At 34.6% G+C, this 26084-nt stretch overlaps 2 long non-coding RNA genes and 1 pseudogene across 9 annotated transcripts; 1 reads left to right on the forward strand and 2 right to left on the reverse strand.

The window, feature by feature from the left end:
- Positions 1-1930: 1930 nt before the first annotated feature.
- On the reverse strand, positions 1931-6677 carry LOC104231933 (uncharacterized). 5 transcript variants are annotated; one of them, XR_712208.2, is made up of 5 exons: positions 5601-6677; positions 5308-5423; positions 5021-5134; positions 2754-4296; positions 1931-2190 (listed from the first exon to the last, which is right to left on the reverse strand). It is a non-coding gene; the product is annotated as an uncharacterized lncRNA (long non-coding RNA). The 5 variants fall into 5 exon arrangements; XR_011404261.1 differs by having other exon boundaries at positions 2754-2821; positions 2970-5134; XR_011404262.1 differs by having other exon boundaries at positions 2754-5134; positions 6545-6677.
- Positions 6271-13225, forward strand: LOC104231932 (pentatricopeptide repeat-containing protein At5g43790-like; annotated as a pseudogene).
- Positions 13226-15043: 1818 nt separating this feature from the next.
- LOC104225901 (uncharacterized) lies at positions 15044-22991 on the reverse strand. Of its 4 annotated transcripts, none has more exons than XR_011404304.1 (3): positions 20146-22991; positions 16131-17393; positions 15044-15332 (listed from the first exon to the last, which is right to left on the reverse strand). It is a non-coding gene; the product is annotated as an uncharacterized lncRNA (long non-coding RNA). The 4 variants fall into 4 exon arrangements; XR_011404306.1 differs by lacking the exon at positions 15044-15332 and having other exon boundaries at positions 16760-17393; positions 20146-20359; positions 21593-22991; XR_011404305.1 differs by lacking the exon at positions 15044-15332 and having other exon boundaries at positions 16760-17393; positions 20146-20424; positions 21593-22991.
- Between the last annotated feature and the right edge of the window lie 3093 nt (positions 22992-26084).

The following is a 26084-nucleotide window of genomic DNA, read 5'->3' on the forward strand; positions in this document are numbered from 1 at the left end:
TATAATAACAGACTATTTTTGTATATTTTTTGCATAGTGACAGTCTATTTTGTATATTTTTTGTATAGTGACAGTCTATTTGTATAGTGACAGTCTATTTTATATATTTTTTGTATAGTAACAGTCTATTTGTATAGTGACAGTCTATTTAGTATATTTTTGTATAGTGATAGTCTATTTTGTATATTGTTGTTATTTTGTTATTTTATGTTATTTACTATGAGTCTATTGATAGTACTAATATATTGTCTCTTATTGCTCTCTTAAAGCGAGGGTCTCCTGGAAACAGCCTCTCTACCTCTCGGGGTAGGGGTAAGGTCTGCGTACATATTACCCTCCCCATACCCCACTTGTGGGATTATACTGGGATGTTGTTGTTGTTGATAGTCTATTTTGTACATATTTTGTATAATGACATTCTATTTAGTATATTTTTTGTATAATGACATTGTATTTTTGTATATATTTTGTATAATGACACTCTATTTGTATATAAATTGTATAGTAACAGTCTATTTGTATATAAATTGTATAGTGATAGTCTATTTTGTATAATTTTTGTATAATAACAGTATGTTTTGTAGATATTTCAACTTTATGCATAATCATCTCCTCTGTTCTTCCTCTCATTGAGAAACCAGCCACCAGCGTCCAAGGCCTCACAGTCACCGAAAATGGTAACAAGATCGCCGGAGTTTTAAACTTTTAACCAAAGATCTTCAAAATATTATCTACATATTCACAGAAACTGTAAGAGAAAATCAGAGAAGAAGACAAGGTTGAGCCTTATGCTACACCACTGCCGAAATAAAAAGATCTGGACTTTTACCCGTCGCCACAAAACTCAAAATCAGACTATTAAAAAAGAAATTCCGCTACTGCTCTTATTGGTGTCATTGATTCTGCACTTTGAATCAAGAAAAGAAACTCATGTCTGGGTTTGGAACTTCTGTTAATATTTGTTTGTTATGAAAAGTGAGATTTGAAATTGTTCCGTTGAATTGAAATACTACTAATAGTGATTTGATAAATTGGGTGAAGCGAATTGACGAGTAAAATTCAAAATCCACTTACTTTGAGCTTGTGACTTTTGCATCTGTTGGTGAAATTTGTTTCAAGGATTAAATCATTGCTTGAGAAATTGATGTGACTAGTAAGGAAGAAGAGGAAAGCGAGAGGAGCGGTCATGGTCATAGTTGGCTGGGTGGATTTCCGGCGAGGGAATTAGTAAAGTTTCCGGCTAGCACTTATTTTATTTTTAGGCTATGACTTGTATGGGGTAATTTGTGGGCTACCAAATGAAATTTATTTTGCCCGATGGGCTATAAATGAAGTTCTCTCTATAGTATTACTACTATAAATGAAGTTCTCTCTATAGTATTACTAGTTAGGGTATGCCCGTGCAACGGGCCAACATAATATATCTTTTTTTAATTAAAAACAACATATTAACACTGTTCTTATAAATAACGTTTTGCAAAATTTGATTGAAAAAAAATCGTTATGCCAAGCTCAACAGCAGAAAAATTAATGACAATGAACATATCATTAAATAATAATGCTTTCTATTTTGTGAAACAGAGACTTAGTAATTACAAATTATATGTCACATTGAGACTCACATGTTGGCTTCAAAGGTAACCTCTGTTCTTTCCGGTTACAAGTTTTTGATAGATAGTCGCATAGGTTGCTACTGTTGGAGTAATCACTCAAAAACTATAAAGCAAGATGTAATGTGTTGCACATTCAACTAACGGGGAAGAACAATTTCTATGTCAAATTAAACTTGAATCTCTTTATTTAAGATTACAATTACAAAAATTAAATAGATTTAAATATGACTATTCATTCTAAAGAGTAATATCTTATTAGGCCACAAGGATTAGCTTTAACATTTCTACAAACCTTCGCTGAAGTAAAAAGCAGATCATAGGCAACCAAGAGAAATTAGCAGAATTATTGATCATGCATTTACATATTAAAGTAGACTTCAAAGCATACATAAACAGGTCAAGTGATGATTGACAATCGGAAAGAAGTTGAAGTAATGAGAGCCCAGAAACCAAAATGCAGCTGCCAGAAGTTTTTCCTTTTCATCTATCAAATGTGAGTTGTAAGACATTGAAGCTTCTCTTTATGGTACTTTTTTCTTCAGTATTGCTCTTGACTGCCTTTTTTTAGGACTACTGTCTACAGAAAATATGTAAAGAGAATAGGAATCAATGCATGAAATTTCTAAACCCATTACTAAGGAACTTAGACTCGAAGCTTTATCATATTTCAAGATAAAAACAAAAATGATGTTGATTACTGAAGAGTATTAAGTCATGGAACTACGGGCTTATGCTAGAAAGCTATAAGTACGAAGAACGGGTCTTTTAACTTGGGGCTTTAGAGAAACCATTTGTTGATAAAAAACATCAGTAAAATTAATAAAAGCGAATACTTGAAATTCTTTGGTACGGTGCTCACTCTATCTCTGAACTTGAAGTATAATTTCAGTCCGCTTGTTGACATTCTAGTATGTAAAAGATGAAAAGTTGTAATCCCAACCTTTTGATGATGACCTAGGCAAAAACAATTAAGGAACAGAACATCTAGAGAGCTATGGGTAGAATAATAGTGTAATTTTCTCCGGGCAATTTTCAATACACTGAATGTATCAGGAACAAACACAGTAAATTAAGATTCATTTTTGTTCACAAGTTACAGAATTGACAAAATTGTGAAGGGTAAGGGGAGTGAGACTATACCATACATATCTAAACCCAAAAGGATTTATTTTCCAGAAGAAAAAGATCCCAAAAAAGGTACATACTTCCTGCAGTTGGCAAACATAAATAAGAGCAAAAAGAAGGTAGTTTTGTAAGGAAATAAGCAATTCTAAGGTGCATTATATTATAAGCATAAAAATTCAGAAGTCAGAGGAAAGAAGAAAATCTCAACTATAAATATATAAGGGGACTCGCCTTTTACAAATTTTTATGGTATTGGTGGTTCCAGCTTTAACCCTGTGCTTGAAGATTCTGATATCACATCTGCGGCTTCCATTTCGGCCTCATTTATACCTAGAGGCTTGACTTTTTTTTTTGCTTCTATAGCCAATATTTAGTGCAAAGATGTGTTCCTTTTCTATGTAGGACAGCACTGATAGACTTATATGCACAGAGTCAGAAATTTTTCCAGGATGATTTTCTTAATTGAATTCGAAAGATTTTGTTTGAAACGTGTCCAAGACATTGTTAACGGGCAGGAGTTACTTCTGGAAGTGAAAGAAGTAAAAAATTTGGATCTGAAGTAGCAGGTAATAAAGCTAAAATGAAAGTACTGTAAAGGTCTATATTGATTAAATTTTGCATGCTAAAAATGATTCAATTGTGGATCACATAACTGTCAAACAAAAAAAAAAATCAGCTACATTTTAAATGCCATAAAAAGCTTGAACAGGAAGTGGAAGATGAAATTTAACACAATCCTTATTTTATCACTCTGAAGCTAGGATTTCAAGTTTATGGGTTCAGGTTTTTAATCGTTAAAAGTTACTGGGTTCTAAATTAATAATTTATACATATTTAATGAATTTATAAGACAAATACAGAGTTCGAATTAAAGTTACTGGGTTCGACCGAACCCGCTGCCAGCATTCTACCTCCGCCTCTGCGTACAAACTAATAACTTAAGAGCAGTAAGAACTCTGGCAGCAATAGTAGTACAGAGTTGGCATTTTCCTATTGCTACAGAAGTTTAATCTTGAGCGATATGCCTCTTCTCTAACAAACAACATCAGAATTAATGTAACTGTGCACTCAAGCCAATAGGAAAGTTAGAAAGTCCTACTACTTTATGATTGTAATCTTTTATGATGCAGACCGCAGAAGACCAAGTTTTTATGGGTACCGATGGCGATTAACTGTGATTGTGCTCAATGTAACAGTGATTGTGAAAGGAAATACTTGCTCTTCTTCTCCCTCCAGTGTTCAACAAAAATTAGTATGCTTCACTGATGCATATAGTCTTTTCACTCACATGGCTTCATTAGGAGCTGCTAATTTTACACGATGTAGAATCACTCCATATGAATTTAAAAATCAGGGAATTTGGGCCATTCATTAGCTTGACTTAAGAAAATCAAACAAATGCTTCTGGGAGGGATTCAAGAAAGAGAGGTCAATTTAAACCAAAAAGGATATTTAAAGATTATTTTTGGATCCAATTCTCTGCTAAACCCCTCAAAGCATCAGATTCCTCCTTGATTTTATTGACTCTGCAATTTGAATTGAGCTCCATCTGCGCAGCCTACCAAATAAATATACCACATCTATTAACTCAGTCTAAATAAGATAAAGATAACAAAGCATTCACACAATTCCCAGAACAATAAACATAAATCTCATTAGAGCCAAATAAGGCAAAACCATAAGAGTAAGCCATGTCATTGGCATAACAAAGTCATCATAGTCAGAAAGAGAGATTGTTGGCTAGAAAAACAAACCTCAGCTTGCCAATGGTTGATCAGTTCCTATTTATATGTATATAATACAAACAATAGGCTTTATATATATTATACTCTGTAAAATTCCTAAAACGATGAAGAGAAATGTAATTAGAGACAAATAAGGCAAAAGCATAACAATTAACAACCAGCCTTGTCATTGGTGCAACTTAAGCTGGCAAAATCAGATTGATCCTTGGCCAGAAAACTAAACTTAACTTGTCCTAAATTGATCGACTCCTAGGTGATGTACTTAATACAAACACTAGGTATCCTTCATATTATATTCTTTGTACTATGGAAAACATTTAACCAATAAAAGGACCTAGTTTCAAGACTGGTCATGTGGGGTTCATAATATTGTGTTACGTTTGTGGTTTTGTTATTATTACACCTCTCCTTTGGTGCTTTTTCTTTCTAAAAAAGTTATTTACTTATCAAAAACAATTTTAAGCAAGATTCTAGACACACAATTTTAACTTTTAAACTATTTTGTGATTATAAATTTTATTAGAATCCATATTTTACATGAATAGAATGAGAAAGTAATGATGTTGGGCAGATGAGGCTTTGAGATGGCGAGAGAAGCCAGTGATCCATAAACCCATAACCCACGCTATCACGGAAGAACCCACCTGCAAACTGCAATAAAGCAAGCAATTAGTAGATTTTACTTAACATTCATTTTTATTTGTGCAATTAATAGCAAGCAGTAGTTGATATAACTAACTGCAATAATTTTCTTACGGTAAAGAAAAATATTTAAGAACAAATAAATGAGCTCACAGAGTTTGAGCTAGGTTTCCGTGGATCACCTAGAGTTAGCAGAAGAAGAGGAGCCTTCGATGCATCGTTTCGGACAGTTTAATTACAACCTCAATCGAAAGGTCAGAATTGCCATACACTTGACAGAGAAAGTAGTGCCGGAAGCCTGGAAAAAAGGTGAGCGAATAAATTACAAACTGAAATAACATAGTTGAAATGCAAACTAGTATTAAATACAAAGGCACAAACTTAGATTGCCAAATAATTTCAATAGCAAAATACAGAGTAACTCAATTTCTTCGTTAATTCCTTAGTAACCTTCAGTAATTGGCTGTGGGCATACCTATTGTCAACGAACACAATTCACTTCCAAAAAAATGTGAAACCTTTATTGCACCAGTCAGTAAATCTCAAACCTCAAACCGTTTCAAATTCATAACTTTAGAGAGGAAATGTCATCCAGGCAAGAGCAGAAACTTCCCAAGCACGACATCATTATATCATAAACAACTTAAATCAAGATTTGCACTATACATTTGATCCAAACTCGTTGATCATGAAGACCTTTCACTGGGAATTTCGTCAAATACATTGATGGCATCAAAGTACTTCTCTTTCCATTACTACTTTTATCCTAGATAGCAATTATCACAGAGCAGAGAACAGAGGCAGATTCGGGATTTATATTCAACTTTTAAGGTTTTTGAGCCCATTGTATTTTTAAAGTTATGGGTTCAAACCTACTATTTGTTGCAATTTTAATTAATTTTTGCATATAAACTTATGATCGACGGCGAAAATACTGGGTGCAAATGCACCCGGCGGATATACTCTACATCCGCCTCTGCAATTACAACAAACTCCCTTTTTTGTATCAAAATCCGGGGGTTATTTTGGTCTTTCTGTCATGTCTTACACAACCGATTTTGAGGACGCGAAATCGCTGAATTCTTTTCCTTTCCTTCCGTGATCTGTTTCTCTCTCTTGGTTACGCGCGCCTTTTCGTCGTCTCCTCCGTTTCCGACGTGGAAGATAAACTGGTTCTTGCTTTTGGCGCTGTGACCTGTTCTTCTCGCTCTACACCACCTACGTTTTTGGTGGTGAGTTTACTTTTGCGCTCTTCTCTCTTCTTTGATTTTCTCAGCTTCTGTTATTTTTAAATTATTATCTCATCACAGGTCCTATTCGATTAAACTGTATAATTGGGGTAAAACAGTTGGTCGATGGTTTCTCTCTTTTGTATATACTTCACAATCGCTAGAATTAAATTTTCTGAGATGACTTTACCTGGGAACGGAAATCCACATAAAAATGAGAAAATTGGGATTTTTTTGAAATAAATGCGGAAGCAAAAGCCAGATGTAGCTGGAGCAAGTAAAGAAAATATAGAGGATGAGTAACAAAAAGAGAAAAAGTTAGCTGTGTAACTAAATAATTGAACACGAAGAAGACCAAAATTGTCCCTGTCGATGAGTGAATACATCCAGTTAATTTCTGGTAAGTTCCACCCACAGTTTTCTCTCTTTGAAGTTTGAACCCGGACCAATAACTGTACACGTGTTTGTTATCTGGGGTTGGTGGGACACGTGTCTCTCTAAAAAGCCATGCAATGACCAATAGACTGACCCAAGTTTACAGTACAATATTCGTTACTTTTGGAGCATTTGTAGTCACATTTTAATTTGTGCCCGTTTTATAAAAAAAATTACAAGCGTATTCTTTTTGCATAACTTCAGCATATGGGGCTGAATTAGCAAAGGCAATCACGCAAAACTTCAGCATTCTAGTAGCCTGACCTGAAGTTCAGCTCTAAAGCTGAAGTTTTTATTTTGTAACTGGCGAAAGTTTTTATTTTTGTAACTGGCGAATTTTTTGTTTTGTAACTGACGAACTTCAGCTCTAGAGCTGAAGTTTTTGTTTGTAACTAGCGAAATTTTTGTTTTTGTAACTGGCGAACTTCAGCTCCAAACTCTGGCCATTAAAAAATTCAGATAGATAAAAAATTAATCCCTTCCTTCGCCATTGTTAGAGAAAATTATGAGCTTTAGAAGAAAATCTTTTAGAATCAGTGTAAAAATAGAGTTGATTTCAAAGAGGGAAAGAGGAAAAATCCTTTAGAAAGAAATGTGATTGTGGTTTGTGTGGGGAAGAAAGGAATTATGAGCATTTAAAGGGATTTACCAAATTAAAAGGCTACAATCAATACTAATTATACTAATTTGTATATAATTGGTAAATCGTATATGAAGTTGCAATTAATTTAAAATATCTCTAGTGAGGGTAAATAAGTTTCTAATATAGTAGGCGTTTGGACATAAAAATTATAATTTTTAAAAAAAGTAGTATTTGGAGTTAAGTTGAAAATAGTATTTGGAATTTGAAATTTTGTTTGGACATGCATTTACTTGAAAAAATATTGCAGTTTTGTGAATGGGGCTGAAAATTTTGAATAAATGGTCCAAAAGACTTTTTGATTTTTGAAAAACTCATTTTCGAAAAATTTCCAAAAACTTACAAAATTTGACAAATACATTATTGAAAAAAATTCTGTTTTTTCATTTATTTATAAAAATCTCTTTTAAATAATGTTTCGCTTAATTCCAAAGTTGTCCTCGGAGAAGATTGCTCTGCTCTCCTTAATAGATTGACATTCTCGTCATTTTCTGGAAGAAGGTTTTCATGTAGGAGGCGGCCGGGAGAAAATAAAAAAAGAGACTGAAGGGAAATTGAAGAGTCAAATGGCTACTTCTTCATAAGTTTCTTCTTCCAAGTACGTCTACGTTCTTCTCTTCCCCTTTATTTATGTTCTTGTATTATTACTTGACGTTTTCTTTTCTAATATGATGGCTAAATCAAACAGTGTGCTTTTGTAATAGTTTATTGTTGAAGCCACTTGATAAAAATGGCTAATTTGAACTCCATTTGACTTGGCAATGCTTGAAACTGAAAGTTAGTATGCACCTTTGGCTTATCAGTTTTGATTTATTTTTTTTGGGTTCTTTTTTGGGGGGAGGGGAGTGTATGTTTTGAAAGTAAAAAGGTGATATGACTACTCAAAGATTGCATAAATAGATCAAGTCTAAGTTGATAGTAATTAATGTTGATAAGAAAATATACTGCTCCTACTACCAAGGTCACTAGTATTTGTATCCACAATAAATCTTGAATAAAATTGAAGAGCGTAAACTAAACCTCTCACTGAAGTATTGAAGAAGGAAATTAGTATATAATTGAAGAAAAATAATACAAATTTACATGATTAAGGCTTAAAGATGGTGTTCATCGAGCTTTTTAAGGTGGATGGTGTAAAAGGGCAGCTCTAGGGTAAGGCAAGTGAAGCCCTTGCCTTAGGCCCCCAAATAATTTAGGCCCCAAAAATAAAAGTACTATTATATTATTATATAATATATACTCCATAATTTATATTCATATAATTATTAATAAAAGATTTCAAATTTTAATAATTTTTACCATTTGGTAGACGTAAGATTGAGTGAGTTAATTGGAAAAAAAAATTCTCACTAAATTAAATAATATATTTACCTTCTCATCAATTTTAATTTTCTTTCTTTATGTATAGTCTTTTTTTCATGGTTTTTACGATTTTACTTTCTAATTTCAACTCCGATTCTCTAAATGAACTATTTCTTTTAGTCACATTTGATTGAACCACATACCAGAAAGCAAGTTCTTTTGTGTCTCATCTTTTTTAACTAAGAATTCCCCGGGGCAAATGTCGCAAGGTTCAAAACATGATGAATAATAGGCTCACCTTTTACCATTTTCACTTAAGGGAAGAATTCAATACCATATGGCACGCGCCTAACTCATACATCATGAGTTGTTCTCTCACCACTATATCAAAGTCATGTAGGTTTTTTTTGTGTCTCAATATTATATGAATTTTATAAAAGACGTTTCAGGGTCTTTTTAATATATTTTGGTTTAGGTCACCAGTTTTGTTGAGCCGTCCCTCATTGACAATCAACAATTATTTACAGATTACTACCCCACTATAAACGTACTGTTCAACCAGCTTCATTCACATTTGGTAACTGAATGACAAACTCGCTGCCTTTAATGCTCTTGTCATTGTTACCTTATTTTAAGTGAGACTCTATAAATTTTATTGAGAATGTCAGGGGCGGATAAGTGGCTCTAGTAGGAGATTAGTAAAGCTTTGATTTAGGTCCCCCAAAATTTTTAATAATGGATTTTATAACTTTATTTCAAATTAGACAATATTAATGTTTGTAGGAAAAATAGTAAAGTATAAAAAAAATTGTAAAAAAGAAAGAAAGGTGTCTACTCTTAAACAGTAAAAATATTTTTAAAACTTTGAATTAAACTACTTAAATCTTCATATTAGTAAATATATTTTCTACAACAATATCAAAGGTAACATATTGCAAATACATGTTTAATATCTCATTTATTTAAAATTTTCCTTTTTAATATAAATAATAATATTACTATGTGAAGTTAAAGACTATGTCATTTAAGAATATATGCTATAAACAACAAGTATGAAAAAAATGGCAAGATTAATTTTTTTGCATATTTGTGTGTATACGTACTAATAAAAAAAGTATAAGGCCTCTTATTAAAGTTTGGCTTTAGACCACCAATTTTACGGAGCCGCCCTTGATGGTGCATTGGTTAGGCCAAATGGCATCGCCAATATTTGTATTGAAGATAATCTCAGTTGTCATTCTCAATTGATGGTAACCTGCTCTCTGGTCCACCTTAGAAAATATCTTGGTTCATCCAATTCATCTAATAAGGCCTCAGTGAGTGGTTTGTAAAACTTATGCTCCGCAATGCATCTATTTGAGTCCCTGTGGTAATATACAAATGACAAGAACAAAATTTCTTTCCAACCAAAACAAACATGTGATGTTTTTCTTTTTTACTTATCAAAAAATATATAAGCCTCCTTATTCACTGGTATATAGTCACTGACCGAGGGTATTCTGTCATCTACCCCTGTGAGGTGGCAACTATTTAGGCTGCTTAGTGAGTTCTTTTACATCCACTTCAGTATATTCTAGCGGTCTTTTAGCCATTTCAACACTGTTTCGAGGATTCAAATGACTCTAATACCAGTTGGTACCAATGACTCAATGACCATCAGCTTAGGAACTATGAGTTTGAATGCTGAAAGTTGGGTCCAGGAAACTATATCTGGTATAAGTTATCACCGACACAAGGCTACTGTTAATACTCAATACTCTATGTACCGCATGAGTAATAAGCTATTCTCCTAATTAATTTCAGTAAAATTACTGCGACTTGCATGTAACTGCCTCCCATGTGGCAGCATGAGCTCATGCACAAGCTGTTAACAACCTCTCTGAGTTGCTTCTATTTTGTTAAGCTAGCGCTAAGCTTGTCGCGCATTTGCTGGGCTCCGTAGGAGACTAAATGCTTGAACACCTCAGTTGATTATGGCATTAGGTTCGCTTTTTCATATGAACTATGACTTCTAGACTGCAAAACACTAGTGATGTTTGATATATATTGTTCTAAATTACTGGAAGTACTAACTTTCTCACTTTACGGAAAGATGTTGTGATTCACCTTTCCACTTTCTTTTTGTTGGTAATTTGTGTTTCTTTCATAAGGATTTTTGAATTTTAGTTTATTTATCAAATTTCGATTAAGTTTATGTTTTTCCTTATTTTATTTATAATGGAAGATTGTGACTATCCTAATTGAAAGTGATGTGATCTGAGCATGGTGGTGAGATTATTTGAACAAATTTTCATATCAGTAACTAAATCGATTAAAAAAAAAAAGAAATCTTGACCATAATGACCATATGTATGATTTTTGTTCACATAAGTGCTAAATTTGTATATGTTGAAATGATGAGTTCTAATTATGTCTTTATTTAATTTTCAGATGTGGGCATGATCTGAATTGTTATTGAGTTCTGTTGTGCGGTTAATCCTGTGCAAGTGCACTATCAAAAGAAGAAATCTCATTCTGCACTAGTGACTTGTGAAAGGTTATGTTTGTCTCGCAAAGCTTCGAGCACATCACATGAAAACATTGAGCCGAAAATCTGCCCACCCAATTTTCAAACTCATAGAACAATGCAAAAACATAGCCACTCTCAAGCAAGTGCATGCTCAAATGATCACAACTGGGCTTATTCTCCACACTTACCCTCTCAGTCGCATACTCATTTCGTCCTCCACCCTTGCCGCCACCAACTCCTATGCGCTAACCATTTTCAACCAAGTAAGCAATCCAACAATTTTCCTTTTCAATACCCTCATCTCATCAACCCTTGCTAGGAAAGATGATCAACTTCACTTTTCCTTAGCTCTTTACTCTCGTATGCTCACTCAAACCACTCTCAAGCCCAATAATTACACCTACCCCTCTCTTTTTAAGGCTTGTAGTTCTCAACCATGGCTTCAACATGGTCGCGCCTTGCACACCCATGTCTTGAAATTCCTTGAACCACCTTATGATCATTTTGTTCAAGCCTCGTTGCTTAATTTCTACTCTAGGAGTGGTGAATTGGGGGTTGCAAGATTCCTCTTTGATCAAATCACAAGACCGGATTTAGCTTTTTGGAACTCCATACTTACAGCTTATGCCCATAATACTTCTGTTCAATCGGAAGCCTGTTTTGATAATGCTTATGATAGCACTAATTTGTCATTAGAAGTTTTGCTTTTGTTTAATCAAATGCAGAAATCTTTGACCAGTCCTAATGAAGTTAGTTTGGTGGCGTTGATTAGTGCTTGTGCTGATTTGGGTACGCTTAGTCAGGGGATATGGGATCATTCTTTTGTGCTTAGGAATGGCCTCAAGCTCAACCGCTTCGTTGGCACAGCTTTAGTCACCATGTATGCAAATTGTGGCCGTCTTGATATTGCTCGACAGTTGTTCGATCAATTGCTCGAAAGAGACACATATTGTTATAATGCCATGATTAGAGGACTTGCAGTGCATGGCCTTGGGCTGGAGGCTCTTGACCTTTTCGAGAAAATGGAATTAGAAGGTTTGGTTCCTGATGATGTAACTATGCTAGTTATAATATGTGCTTGCTCTCATGTAGGGTTGGTTGATCAAGGCTGCGAATTTTTTGAGTCAATGAAGGAGGATTATGGAATTGAGCCTAAGCTTGAGCATTATGGGACCTTAGTGGATCTTTTGGGTCGAGCACGCCGGGTGAAGGAGGCTGAGGAAATAGTTTAGACCATTCCTATGAAGCCAAATGCAGTTCTTTGGAGGTCTTTACTTGGAGCTGCTCGTGTTCATGGTAACTTAGAGGTACGTAAATCAGCATTAAAACAGTTGATATAGCTAGAGCCAGAGACTAGCGGGAATTATGTGTTGTTATCGAATATGTGCGCTAGCTTGAACAAGTGGGATGATGTGAAAAATGTAAGGAAATTGATGAAAGATCATGGAATCGACAAAGCTCTGGTAGTAGCATTGTCGATATTGATGGTGCTATGCACGAGTTCCTTATTGGCGATAAGACTCATCCACACGCTAAACGGATATATCTGAAGCTAGATGAGATTAATAGAAGGCTGCAAGAACAGGGTCATAAGTCAGGAACAAGAGAAGTGTTGTTTGACATTGAAGAGGAAGAGAAGGAAGATGCACTTTCATATCATAGTGAAAGTTAGCCATAGCTTATGCTCTTATTGCATCTAATTCTGGTGCCCCTATTAGAATCATAAAGAACTTAGGGTCTGCAGTGACTGTCATGCAGCTACTAAGCTTATTTCAAGGATTTATGAGAGGGAAATTATAGTAAGAGATAGATCTAGATTTCATCACTTCAAAAATGGGGCTTGTTCTTGTTTGGATTATTGGTAGAATTTCTTGTACTTTGTGTTATTTGGAACAACATATAGTTTACTTAGTCCGGAAAAAAAAGTAAATTAATGTTCCATTTCCTTATGATCTTGCTTTTGATTAAAGATGCATAAAAGTAAATTTACTGTGTTAAACTTGTCTATGTCTTATAGTATTGCTGAATCAAAGGCGTCTCAATAAAAGTCGTGGCCTAAAGCCAAATTTTGATAAGTGGCCGTAATTTTTTATTTTTTTTGCCTATCGTAAAGTTATCTTGCATAATATAGTATTAATATTACATTGGTTTCTTTTTGTTGCAGGTTATGGAGTTATCTTATAAAATATAATATTTATATTCATATTGGTAAGAAAATTCAAGTTTATAAGATGTTAGTCATGTATTTACAATTTGTTACCTTGGATCTTATTGTAATAAACGTTATTTATCAATATGAAGATGTGAGCATCTTAATTCAAAGTTCTAAAATATTTTTATTGTTAAAAATAGATAGTTTTTCTTTCCTTTTTTATAAGGATTTTGTATTTTTTTTTCTTTTTTCTATAAACTTCTAAGCGAAAAAAAGATTGTAAATCCACAACTAAAATTATTTTTAGGGGTCCCAAAATTTAGGGGCCTAAAGTAAAGGCTTTACTAACCTCCCCCTTGAGCCACCCCCAGGCTAAATTATAGCAAGTTGATTAATCATGGAGAAAGAAATGTAGTCTTACATGCACGCCAAAAAAAGCTTTTAAGGACTCTAACTAAACAATTCACCGCGTCCAAAAGTACTTTAATTTACTTTCCGAAACACTATGAATTGTGAAATTAATCCAATTAAGAAGAATTAGAAACCTGAAATCCACATATACCGATTTTAGTCCTTTTAATGAGTAATCATATAAATTTATTACCAAAAAATCGATATATTATATTATTATATTAAAAGTACGAAGCTCTTTAGCAAAATATTGTTCATCTTTTTTACCCCTTAAAATAAAGTTCACACTGAACAAAATAGTCATTGTCATTGTCATTGTATTATTTTCTTAATTTTTATGACTTTAAATTGACTAAAATTTTAACTATTAAATCTTTCCTTATTTGAATTTTGTAAGAACTATTAATATTTAGGAGTTTAAATTTTTCCATAACTACAATATTCTTAACATACTATAGAAGAAAGAATCATAACTGCTCATTCATGACTTCTTTAGAATTCCTTGTTTTCATAAAAAAATTATTTAAGAGAGAAATATAAATAATTTGTATTCTTTTATTTTTTTCATAATAATTGGAAAATTAAAATTGGACAACTAAATTGGGATGGAAAAAGTAATAAATACTTTGTGGTGTTATAACAACAACAACAACAATGACCCAGTAGAATCCCACAAGTGGGGTCTGGGGAGGATAGAGTATACGCATACCTTACCCCTACCCCGGAGGGGGTAGAGAGGCTATTTCCGGGAGACCCTCGGCTCATAAGCACTAGATCTGTAACAACAAAAACCCAAAATAATATCAACAACGTGAGAGATAACAAATAAATGGAAAAACAGTAACACAAATATTATGCAAAAGTGTGAAACATAACATAAATCGCTAGTAGTGCTAGACAAAAACACTATCATACTCGCCGGAACAAAGAGAGAAACAGGGACAAAGAGGAAAACCGCTCGACTACCCCTTAATCCTTCTAGCATCAACTCTGCATGTGTAGGGGAAAAAACTAAAACTATGTGTTTTGCATGTTTCAATTATATGATCGTACTTGCCTCTAATACTTTCTGCGTTGTTGTGGATTTTCGGATAAATTTCAGCGCATGAATTTCCGTATTTTTATTACTTGCTTCCTAGATTTGTTTGTTGTCTACTTTTCTCTTTTTTTTTTTTTTGCTATTTTCTTAGGTCCAATGTTATCATATTCATTTTTTTGATACAAAATACGGATAATTATATTACATAAACAAAAATTACATTGACATAGTAGATATTTTTAGGGCATTATTATTGCCCATAGTTGCCAAATAGTTACAAACAGTAGTGGAAATATTCTTAAAGCTATTGCAAGCACCATGCTTGTTCTTGATCACTTCTTGTTCAACAAAAAAGGATGGACAAGCATGGTAAAAACACTTAGTAGAGGGTGAGCTCTTGATAGCTTCCTTGGCCAGCATATGTGTCACTTCATTTCCTTCCCTTAAATTATGCTTCAGTTGTGGGAGCTTCAATTGGTCCATTAACCATCTGCAGTTAGAAACAATGTTAGAGAAGTTATAGCTATCCTCATATATAAGCTTGATGACTTCCGTACAGTTAGTTTCAATTTCCAAGTTTAGGAAGTTCATTTCTTTAGCATTTTTTAATCCTTCTAGTAATGCCATTAACTCTGCATGCGTAGGTGAAATTGCTTGACTTGCTTTGTGGAATCCCACAATCCAGTCTCCATTGCTATTTCGGAATGCATCACCAAACCCAGCTGCATCATTGTTACTAGAAAAGGCACCATCACAATTTAATTTAATCATACCTTTGGGTGGTTTGTCCTAATTGATTTCAATTTTGATTTTTTTTTAGCATGAAGGGATTTTTCTCTGTGAAGAACTTGAATTCCCATGCTAGATGAATAATCTTTCTTGCTTCCAGGTTACGATTAAGATTGTTGATATTATTATGATTCTTGTTTTTCCATATTTCCCAGATGGAGAAGGGAAATAAAGTATTCCAATTAATCTGGTGATTACTACTTTGAATGAAGATATCCCTCAGCTTCACTGGCCAATTTGTATCACTATTAATATTTAGGAAAGGAAGGCCCATATTCTCCCAAAAACGATTAGAGACTGGACATTTAATAAAAATGTGTTCGATGTCCTCCACCCCAATTTTGCAAATAGTACATGTAGCATCAATATTAATTCCTATTTTAGCTAGATAAGCTCGACAAGAGGTACGATTATGCATGCATTGCCAAAGGAAGAACTTTATTTTGTTGGGGCAATGGAGGTTCCAAATCCACATAAAGGAGGTGGAAGATGGATTGACCTTTGATAGAAGGTCCACGTATACAACCTCCTCTCAAGTGTGCGTCTTTTTGCATTTATCGGTTCTTCAACATCCTGAAATTCTTGACAGGCTTCTCGACTTAAAACTAATTAAGAAGAGAGTAAAAGAAAAATTGAAGTCTTAACGTTGGTTAAACCATTTTGCTTTGCTGGAAAAGGAAAAAAAAGGGTAAGAACAAAAACTAGCTTTCAACTAAACTTTATAAAGAACTACTTCCTGTCCATGAAAAATAGAGAGACTACGTCGGCAGAAAAAGGAGAAATAACTGGTAGCAAGTGTTTGCTTCACTGAAAAAGAATTTCAAAATTGAAAGGTTAAGCTTTTCACCAAAACTGTCTACTACATTTTCAAGAAATGAACTGCAAGAAAAATAGATATAACGTTTATGTTAAACTCCAAGTGTAAGCACAAAAAACATAAACCTTTCCTATCCAAATTTACCTGGATTTGCATGAGCACATCTTAGCCAAAAATAGAAAGTGCCTGCATTTCAATCTGATACACTTTTTCTCTATAGAAGCCAAGTTCAATTAACATAGAATAATTAAGTATTAGTACTGCCTCCCCATTGACTAATTAAATGAAGCATTACCTCAACAAAATGCAGATGACTAACAGTTTCATTAGAAATATCATATGGATTACCAATTGTTTTAATGACATCCAATATCTGAGATTAGGAGTGGCAAATGGGCGGGGCGGGTCGGATATGGTTCGGGCCGAAAACGGATCAATTATCCGACCCGACCCATATTTAATACGGATAAAAAACGAGTTAACCGGTGGATAATATGGGTTACCCATATTATATTATCCATGACTTCTTGTATATGATCACTTTTGGGAGAATTCTTAGTCTTCCTAACTTGAGGAACCCCCCAATTTGAGGGTTTACAAATGTAAAAGTTAGACCCATTGGTTATCCATTTTCTAAATGGATAATATGGTTCTTATTCATATTTGACCCGTTTTTAAAAAGTTCATTATCCAACCCTTTTTTTAGTGGATAATATGGGTGGTTAACTATTTTCTTTTAACCATTTTGCCACCCCTATATGAGATTATAGGACAAGGTGATGAAAACAGCCTGTGAACTCAAATCCTCACATTTACATTTGCTAGATTCCCACTGCAAGCAACAGCACAATCATCATACTCTGGTTGCAGGAATTTGACGCTCAACTGCAGCAAAGGCCAGGAAAAAGTAAGGATCCCTAATATCCACTCTTGGGCCATGCTTGCCTGATTTAAACAATAGGACAAAAAAAAAGTCAGAAAGCTTGAAAACTCAAATCAGAAAGAGAGTATTTAGGTAGATACTGGAAACATGACATTTGAGAATATATGCATAAAGTGTAGTTGGATCCTACTGTGCTACTTCACCATTGACCACTGATATAAATAAAACAATAGGAGATTCTGTTGTAAATCTATCTGTAATCTATAAGAATAAAATTTATGCAACAACCTTTAATATGAGTTCCAAATCACAATTCAAAAGGATTGATTTCCCAAAAGAATTCTCGTGAAAGCTCTTTAGCTACTGATTTCAGAAAAAATTCACTGCAACACAACAACCTAATTAGCCTATCAAGGTAAAGAACTTGCTCATGCACAAGGTCAATTGTTTGCTAGCGACCAACATGAGATAATTCTCATTAAGGAGAGTTTAGAACAGAAGCAGCTCCTATATGTTCAAAAAATGATTCACAACACCTATATCATTCCAGACACACGTGATTTCAATGCCTTTGGCCCCAGAGAAATAAAAAGATCAGATGATATTTTCAACATAGTTTTGAAAGAAACTACACATGATTATAAATCTCGACTCCTTGAGACAAAGAAGATAGAAAGACAGAACCATGCCATTACCCAGCCCTTTCCCAGTGAATTTTAACTTCTGGGTTTTATAGTCATATTACTTTGAGAGTTCAATCATTTGCACAGACTAGAGAACACTAATATCAGATCTACTTATAATATTTCACATAACAAGATTCCAAGTTTCTATTATGTAAAGAAAATGCACAGGGGACCTAACTTGATCCTAAAAGCTAGCTAGTGACGTGAGGATAGCCCAAAACAATAAAAGAAATTCCCTCATTAAATGTGAGACACTCTGGCACCTCCCCCTTCCTGGCACGCCCAGGACTGGACATTTGAAGTGTGACAATATGAGATGGGCCCCAACATTGGGTAAACCAAGAACAAGGATGAGTTTGGTTCTGATACCACATAAAGAAAATGGACCTTGAAGCTAACCAATCCCATATAATGAAATAATAGCTCACTCCTAAACCAATGTGAGACATTGTAATATATTTCGGGCAGAGGTCTAATTTTGCCCCTAGAGTATTTGATTTAAAAGAGATTTACCCTCAGTTTAAAGTGGACTATTCATACCCCAGTTTCACGTGGCACAAAAGGCAAATCCAAGCAAAAAGTGTAATGACAGGGGTACAAATAGCTCTAATCTAATTAACTCTAATACACACACACAACACCCCCCACCCCCACCCCACAAAAAAAAACAAAAAAACAACCCCAATCTAACAGAAATCACAGAATCTATGCTCCCATACAAACCCCTCGCCGCTGACCTCGAACGACAAACCCTATCTCTACTTGACTGAAAAGAGCCGCGTACAGAAAGATGATAATGGGTGGACCTCTGGTTACTGAAAACAACTGATTTTGGAGTTCCGTTGCCAGTAAAAAATGGAGTTCAGGTGATGTAAACGGAGGACGAGATGGTGGCTGTTTGAGGTGGTTTCAACGGTGGAGCTCTTGTGGTAGCTGCTGCATAAAGGGTCCAGCAGCTAACTTCCTAGCAGAAACCACACTCCTAACATTCTGGCTACACTTTTGATCAAGCTCCGACGGCGACTTCTCCTCCGTCATACAAGCATTGTGATGAATATGCTCGTTAAACTTCCATCGGAGAAGAGGAGTTTCAGGCCTGCTCCTCGCTCCTCCAATATTTCTTCGCAACTTCACTCGGGCGGCGGCAAAATTTTTCGTCTTCCAGCGAGGCGGTTTACAAGTATTTTTAGGCAGTTTGTGAAAAAGATCTAGTTCGGAGAATGTAATCGCTGGGAGCTCAGTGTTGTTGCTGGTGTTCTTCATCTTTGATGCACAGATACAGCCATTACACAACTCCTTTCTCTGAGTGGGTGCGCGTGTGTGAAGAGCTAGTATTAGAGCTGGGCATGGGGGTGGGGGTGAAAGAAGGGGTGTGTGTTATGGTTCATTAGATCGGTGAGGGGTTAATTAAAATGCCGAGTGGATTTTTATTTTATTTTTTAAATGAGGAAAAGCATTTTAAATTTAGGTAGATGATTTCCATTAGAAAAAAGGGCAAACTCGAGCCAAATGTGTAACGGCAGGGGTACGAATAGGCCACTTTTTGAACGGGGGATAAATCTGCTCTAAATCAAATACTTTAGGGGTATATTTAGTCTTCAACGTTTACTTCAAAAATCAAACGATTACCATTACAAAATCCAATCGACTTATTAAATATTCATCTGCTTAGAGTAAGTTCCTCCAACTTTCTGATAGTGATCCAGATGAAGATAAGAATATTGATCTATTCCAGAAACCAGTAGTGTACAGAAATTAAGCAGGCAAGAGAACTGATGCCAAACAGCCATTTAAGGTAAGCAAAAAAAGTCTTCTGATCTTGTATTTTCATAAACTGTTTAACAGAACTGAACTTGCTTATATCTTGTCTTCCGTTAAGGAGGCCAATTAAGCAAGTTACGACTAATCCTTATTTACTAACCAATTGATGTAGAATAGTGGAAGAAGATGAACCTATAAAGCAGTTTGTCCAAAATTATACAGCAAATTCAAATGCACCACAACCTCAAAAGGTAGACTACAACAGAATTTTTTTTGTTTCGATAAGGTGTATATTACACATAAATGTGTCTGTAAGATTTGTAAGAACAAACCAAATATTATACAACTGACAACCTGATGCACTTACCTGATATCAATTGCCATTACATCAGGGTTGCTCCTTTCAGGTTGAAGGGTATAGTTTGGTGAAAAAAACTGATAGAAGGAAAGCAACATCTCAATTTCACTTGAGGCTAGAGAAATATCTTCTAATTATAGCAGAGTGTTTAAAATATACCAACCTTATAACAGATTTACAAGTGATGTCACCTTTTTTGTTGCACAGTCTCTGAATACATTTCCTATGAGTACATTGCAGGTCCAATAAAAGACAGAATCTCAATACTAGTTCTTTCATGTCATTGTACTGAAAATTTGATTATATTGGCGTGAAATTTCAGTATTAGCAAACTCTATCAATTCAAATGTGAACATATGAATTGGACATAAAAAGGGAATTAAATCTAGTTAACTATGATTGAACAAGCTTGAGCCAGTCCAGAAAAACACATTTGAGAATGATCATTCAATTGCAATCAATGAAGATATGACCTTAAGACCCAATTCAATATCTTATTTTGGAAGACATTTTAAGTGGCTCAAAACTGAACCCAAAACTGTAAACACTCGTGTGGATCCAGAATAACTGAAAGAGCTTTACCTAAGAACATTATGACATTTGAAAACATAATTTCACATATAAACCAATATATCCCATTTTAATTGACATGCAACAGTAGGCACTTGGGAAAGTAAGCATTATTTTTCAAGGAAAGGGGTACTAGATAACAAAATATTTAGTGCGAAACCTTCCGGAACTCCTAATATCTTACCCATTTACAGTAATTTAATCTCAAGAGTCACAAACTATAGTGAAAATGTATGGTACTCCATCCGTCCCAAAAAGGATGTACTTTTCGGATTTCAAAAGTCAAACTTCTTAACTTTGACCATAAATTCGGACATAGAATCTTTAAGTTTTTTTTTTTTAAATAAAATTTATATAATTGGAAACTACATAAAGGGTACTATGTGTCACAATAACTAACAATTCAAAATATTTAAAGAAGGTATATGAGAAAGTCATTTTTAAAGAACAAATCGTTTGACTCTTGAAATCCAAAAAGTATATCATTTTTGGGACAGAGGGAGTAATAATTAGCTATGGCCACGCAACAAACTTTTGTCTAAAAGACACATTTTTTGCATTTAACTATTTGGTCTATATTTCAGCTGCAGGTATCTTTTCTCTTCTGCAAGAGTAGAATATTAAAAATTCACATTTAATGAAAAGGATGAGAATAGAAAAGGGCAAAGATATTGATTTTCCAGACAAGAAAAAGAATAACTCCTAAAGTTGCAGAGCACACAGCATTCGTCATCAGTTTGAAGTTCAAGACATCAGGTAATACAACCAAAATAACTGCTCTTGCGAAAGATTATCGTTTCTTGAAAATAGTTCAATGACTAACAAGATCCCCAAGCAATATGGACCGGAATTATAACAGCCCTTAAGAAAAATGCATAGGATGTACCTCTTACAGGTTATTAGTCAAAGGATTGTTTATATCTGAGTTACTTCAGTCTGTTGTTGCTGCCTTCGTGATCCCTTCTGTAAAAAAGGGACAAACAAGGCTCTTAACATAGATTTCTGCCTCCTCAAGACATGGAGCAAAGTTAGTAACATCTAGATATCTGGTCGAGTCATCCTTTAGATTATATTTCGTGAAACGTGATCCAAACTGAAGCAAAACTTCACCTTCATTTGACATAAAAATGGGTGGAGTAAAAATATATCCCGTAGGGCGATCAGGAAACTTGATGGTAAACATCTTTGTCCAAGATTCTTTTACCCCATACTCCTTCATAACCCAGATATCTACATGAGTCGTCCACTCGTAATTACAAAATGCAGAAAGATCATTTCTAAACACTCCTAGCACCAAAAAACCACATCCTTTGAAATCAGAGGGCTGCTCTACCTTTGCCCATTTCTCATCAGCCAAATAAATAAAAAAATGATGTTCTGGTCCCAGTCAAGCCAATGAAGTTTCTGATTCACAAGCTTACCCGAAACAGACAACAGCTGCCTACCCTGAAAATCATCAATATCTCTCCACGAATCAGACTTTAGACTATATATTTTGACCTCAACACGACACAATCGTCCATTTCTGTGAATAGGAAATATACCCACTATCTTGTATTCATCTCGGAAAGCATCATATGCAAAACCAAATTTGAAATCGTAACGATCTTTGTTCAAATTGTGTTGGCGGCTTACATTAAGTCTAAAATTAGGCAATTTCTTATACTTTCTAATTGATGGATTCCATAAAAACAAGTTATATAATAATCCGTCAGATACTGCAACGGCAAGACAAAGCAATCCATTGAAAGAACCGACAATCGAAGGATAACAATAGGGATTTGTACCGGGATAATCCAAGTCAAATGCCTCAGCAACAGAATCATAAAGTAAAGCGCTAAGAAACACTCCTTGACATAGCGCTAAGAGAACACTCCTTGACATAGTGTGTAGCATTACAAACATTAAACATAACTCCACGGTGGTTAGATAATAAGAGATGGTCTTCACAAATTCAGGGCTAGAGATTAAGGAAAGCCAAGATTTTGAAACAGACCTGAATTGCAAGAGGGATTTAACTGCAAGCTTTAACAAGATTTCTGTGATGAGTTCAGCAGGAAGGGTAGGCATTAAATCTTGGCTTGACTGAGCAGGAAGGTTTCGGGGTTTTCTCCGTTTTGGGCATCGAGGGTAGTATCATCTCCTTCGGTTTCGAGAAGTTTTAACACACTGGGGCTTCTTTTTGTCTCACATTCTGTAAAATTTTCCTTCGGTTTCCATTTGGATTGCAGAAATGAAACTCTTGATTTGGCTTTTTGCTGCGGCCTACCGGGGCTTTTAACCTTTAAAATTTGCTTTTTCAGTTTTTCCTTTCTCAAAAAGTGCTTTAAAGAAAATTCCATTGGAGAGTAGCAGTTTTTATTTGTTTAATCGATTCTCCAAACATTTTTACCAAAATTATAACAGCAATTAATGTTGGTCATACTTTCAAAAAGTAAAGTTAAGAGGTATATGTTAGTAAGCTAGTCAAATTAGCTTATAAATATTTTTTTGCTTTACCTACGTGTTTAGTAAATATTTTACATTCTATAAGCTTATAGTTTTGTCACACTTTATTGTTTTACTGCTTATAAGTACTTTTTGGTTTCACCAACAATCTTAATATTTTATCCATATTATTATTCTTGTATAATCCATAAAATATCTTTTCTAACATGATCTGGTGTCGTAATCCTCTCCCGAGTAATTATAACAATTTATTAGATATATTCTCCCATAGTAGACTAGCTAACGCTATCTTACCACTCATTATGGCCACGTCAAAAATTTGTTATTCCTAAACCCACATTTAAACCCGACATATTGATTCCTCACATATGTTAGAAGTAATATTGTTCAATAACTACCTAAATATGTGCCTTTTTTCCCAAGTAATACATAATAAATAGATACAGTCAATTGATGGTCATTCAATCAATTGAAATAAGCACGTAGTTGAACAAGTAGAGAAATCCAATGACTCAATTATATAAAAAACGTAACAAGAATTTATCCTACAAAAGATTCCATCAGAACCCTAGATAAAAGAATTTAGCTACTCATGTTAGTATGTAAAACTACAACACTAGAATTCATAATAATGGAAAAATAGGAAGAAAGAGGGAAACACGTGAAGTTGAATCCTTCCTCCTTGCTCCAAACGTGTTCTTTCCTCTCCAAAGTCTTCTCGCTCTCAAAAGTAGTGTCCTCTCCCCCTTCAAAAGGACGTTTTAGGATGTTTTTATATCCATTAGTGCTTGTATGAGGCGAATTTGACCTCTTCTATTCCAGAGTGGAGAAGCTAGGGGCTTGTCCAGATGCACGATCCAGACTGCTCCCAGTTGTTATTTTCTTCTGCTCTGATCCCGGTCTGGCAACATGAACCTTGCTTCGTTGTCCTGGACTTTTCTTTTCAGCTCTTTTTTCGTCAATTTTCTCCTATTTGATTTTTTTCTGCGCAAGTTCATTCTTACACATAAGAAACATGTAATAAGCATATTTTCACTTCAAAGCAGTGTAAACTCCGCAACTCACAGAAGAAATTATATGCAAACACGCTCAAAACATGCAACCCTTTATCACTAGCCATCCCACACTTAAACTCTTGTTGTCCTCAAGCAACTTAAAATTAAGCACATAAGCAAGTAACACAATTTCAAGCCTACTCAAGTATGACACTAATGACATGGTTTATACCAACACTTAGAACCCAAAATATGAGCTATATACATCTTTCCTCAAGTTTAGACCCATGCCAAGACTATTTAAAATATGTATATGCCCCTTTCTACCATCCTAGCCTCAAAAGATGACTTCAATTGATTCCTCTCTATGACTCGCTTCTTCTTGCAATCAAAGATCTGATGCCCTTACCGATCCATTGCAAATTATGTGCCCTCACCAATAAACCAAAGATAGCAATCAGTCTGCTCACTCAATATGAATCCAAGCATAATTTATGGACACACCTGAAAGTATTCGCTCACTCTCGCAAAAAAAAAATTCATGTTCCCTTAAAGTCCATATTATAGGCTTGTCCGTAGTGTAAGTCTCTACCAATTTAAGCTCGCAAAATCTAAGATCAATTAGGTCTTTATATGTTGTAATGTACGCTAAGGGACGAGTATGATTGATATGGATAGTAGTGACTAACCCTTCTAACCACTTTTACTACAATACGCTTTAACTTTTAAGCATATGCTCTTCATGATCACTCAACATATTGCTACAAAATCATACATAAACTCGGCCTACTGTCTTTAAGCACTTCTGCATAATTCACTAGCCCTGATCAAACTGAATTAGAGGGGTATATATTTTTTTATTTTATTTTTGGTATTCTTGTATATACTTTTTTTTTTCTTGTTAACATCTTTTCAACACTCCCATAAGGTGGTATTTTCAACTAGTGGATCTCTCAATATATATGTGCATCTTTTGGCCTTTTTATGGTTCCATTCAAAAACTACACAATCTCATTCCTTACTCTTCTAGTGACTTAAGTGCTTTCAGAGGTAAAGCTTCAACAAGATTTAATTAAGAACAAAGGGGATTCGGCTTGTAATGTGGGTAATAAAGAAAAGTTTTACTAGCTCAAATCGGAGAGAGAGCAAAGCAAGCTCTAGTGGTGGGTTGTCTTCGCGGTCCCATTTCACCGACATAGTCAGAAGCTGGCAACATATAATTTTACCACCAGTAGGCAAGTAGCTCAACGGTCAATAAAATAAATTTCCTATTTTATTTTCTAGACTCACAAAGCTTACTTATTTTACTTTAACTTTCACACAGGGCAAGTTCTAGACTAGTAAGAAACGGCATAGAGTACAACCAAACATCTCACCTCACACAATGCACATGACTCACTTAGAATAGCTCAGATCCGACTGTCAAGTTAAGGCAACTAAGCACAATAATAATATAATTCAACCACATAGAAAGTACATAACAAGATTCAAAAGATGAGCACAAGTGTCAAAAGAAAGTAACATATATTCACAAGACATATAATCACAAGAATCAAGAAGAAAGTGCTCAGCGCAAATGCTCTAGCTCTAAGCCTCGATATAAAACATGTCAAATAGTATAAATACTCAAGTTCTTCTCATTGCACTATAATTTCTAAAAAGAAAAAGAATATCTTATTTTATTTTTCTTTAGACTTCAAACCCTTAGGAAAACTGTTTAGGAAGTCCATAGCGGAGAAAAGTCCAATTTTTTTTTGAAACTTCTACCTAAAAAAAGTTACTACCATGTTTAAATAGACATCCCTTAGAAAAGAACTGTAACCTTAAGAAACTTAAGGGGGTTATTTCTACCTATTTTTTTAAAATTTTTCTTTAAACACACATAAAATAGCACAACTCGAATAGCATAGAAAATCATCCAAACAGTGTCCCCAC

The sequence above is a fragment of the Nicotiana sylvestris genome, chromosome 12, assembly GCF_000393655.2.
Source record: "Nicotiana sylvestris chromosome 12, ASM39365v2, whole genome shotgun sequence".
NCBI classification, from domain to species: Eukaryota; Viridiplantae; Streptophyta; class Magnoliopsida; order Solanales; family Solanaceae; genus Nicotiana; species Nicotiana sylvestris.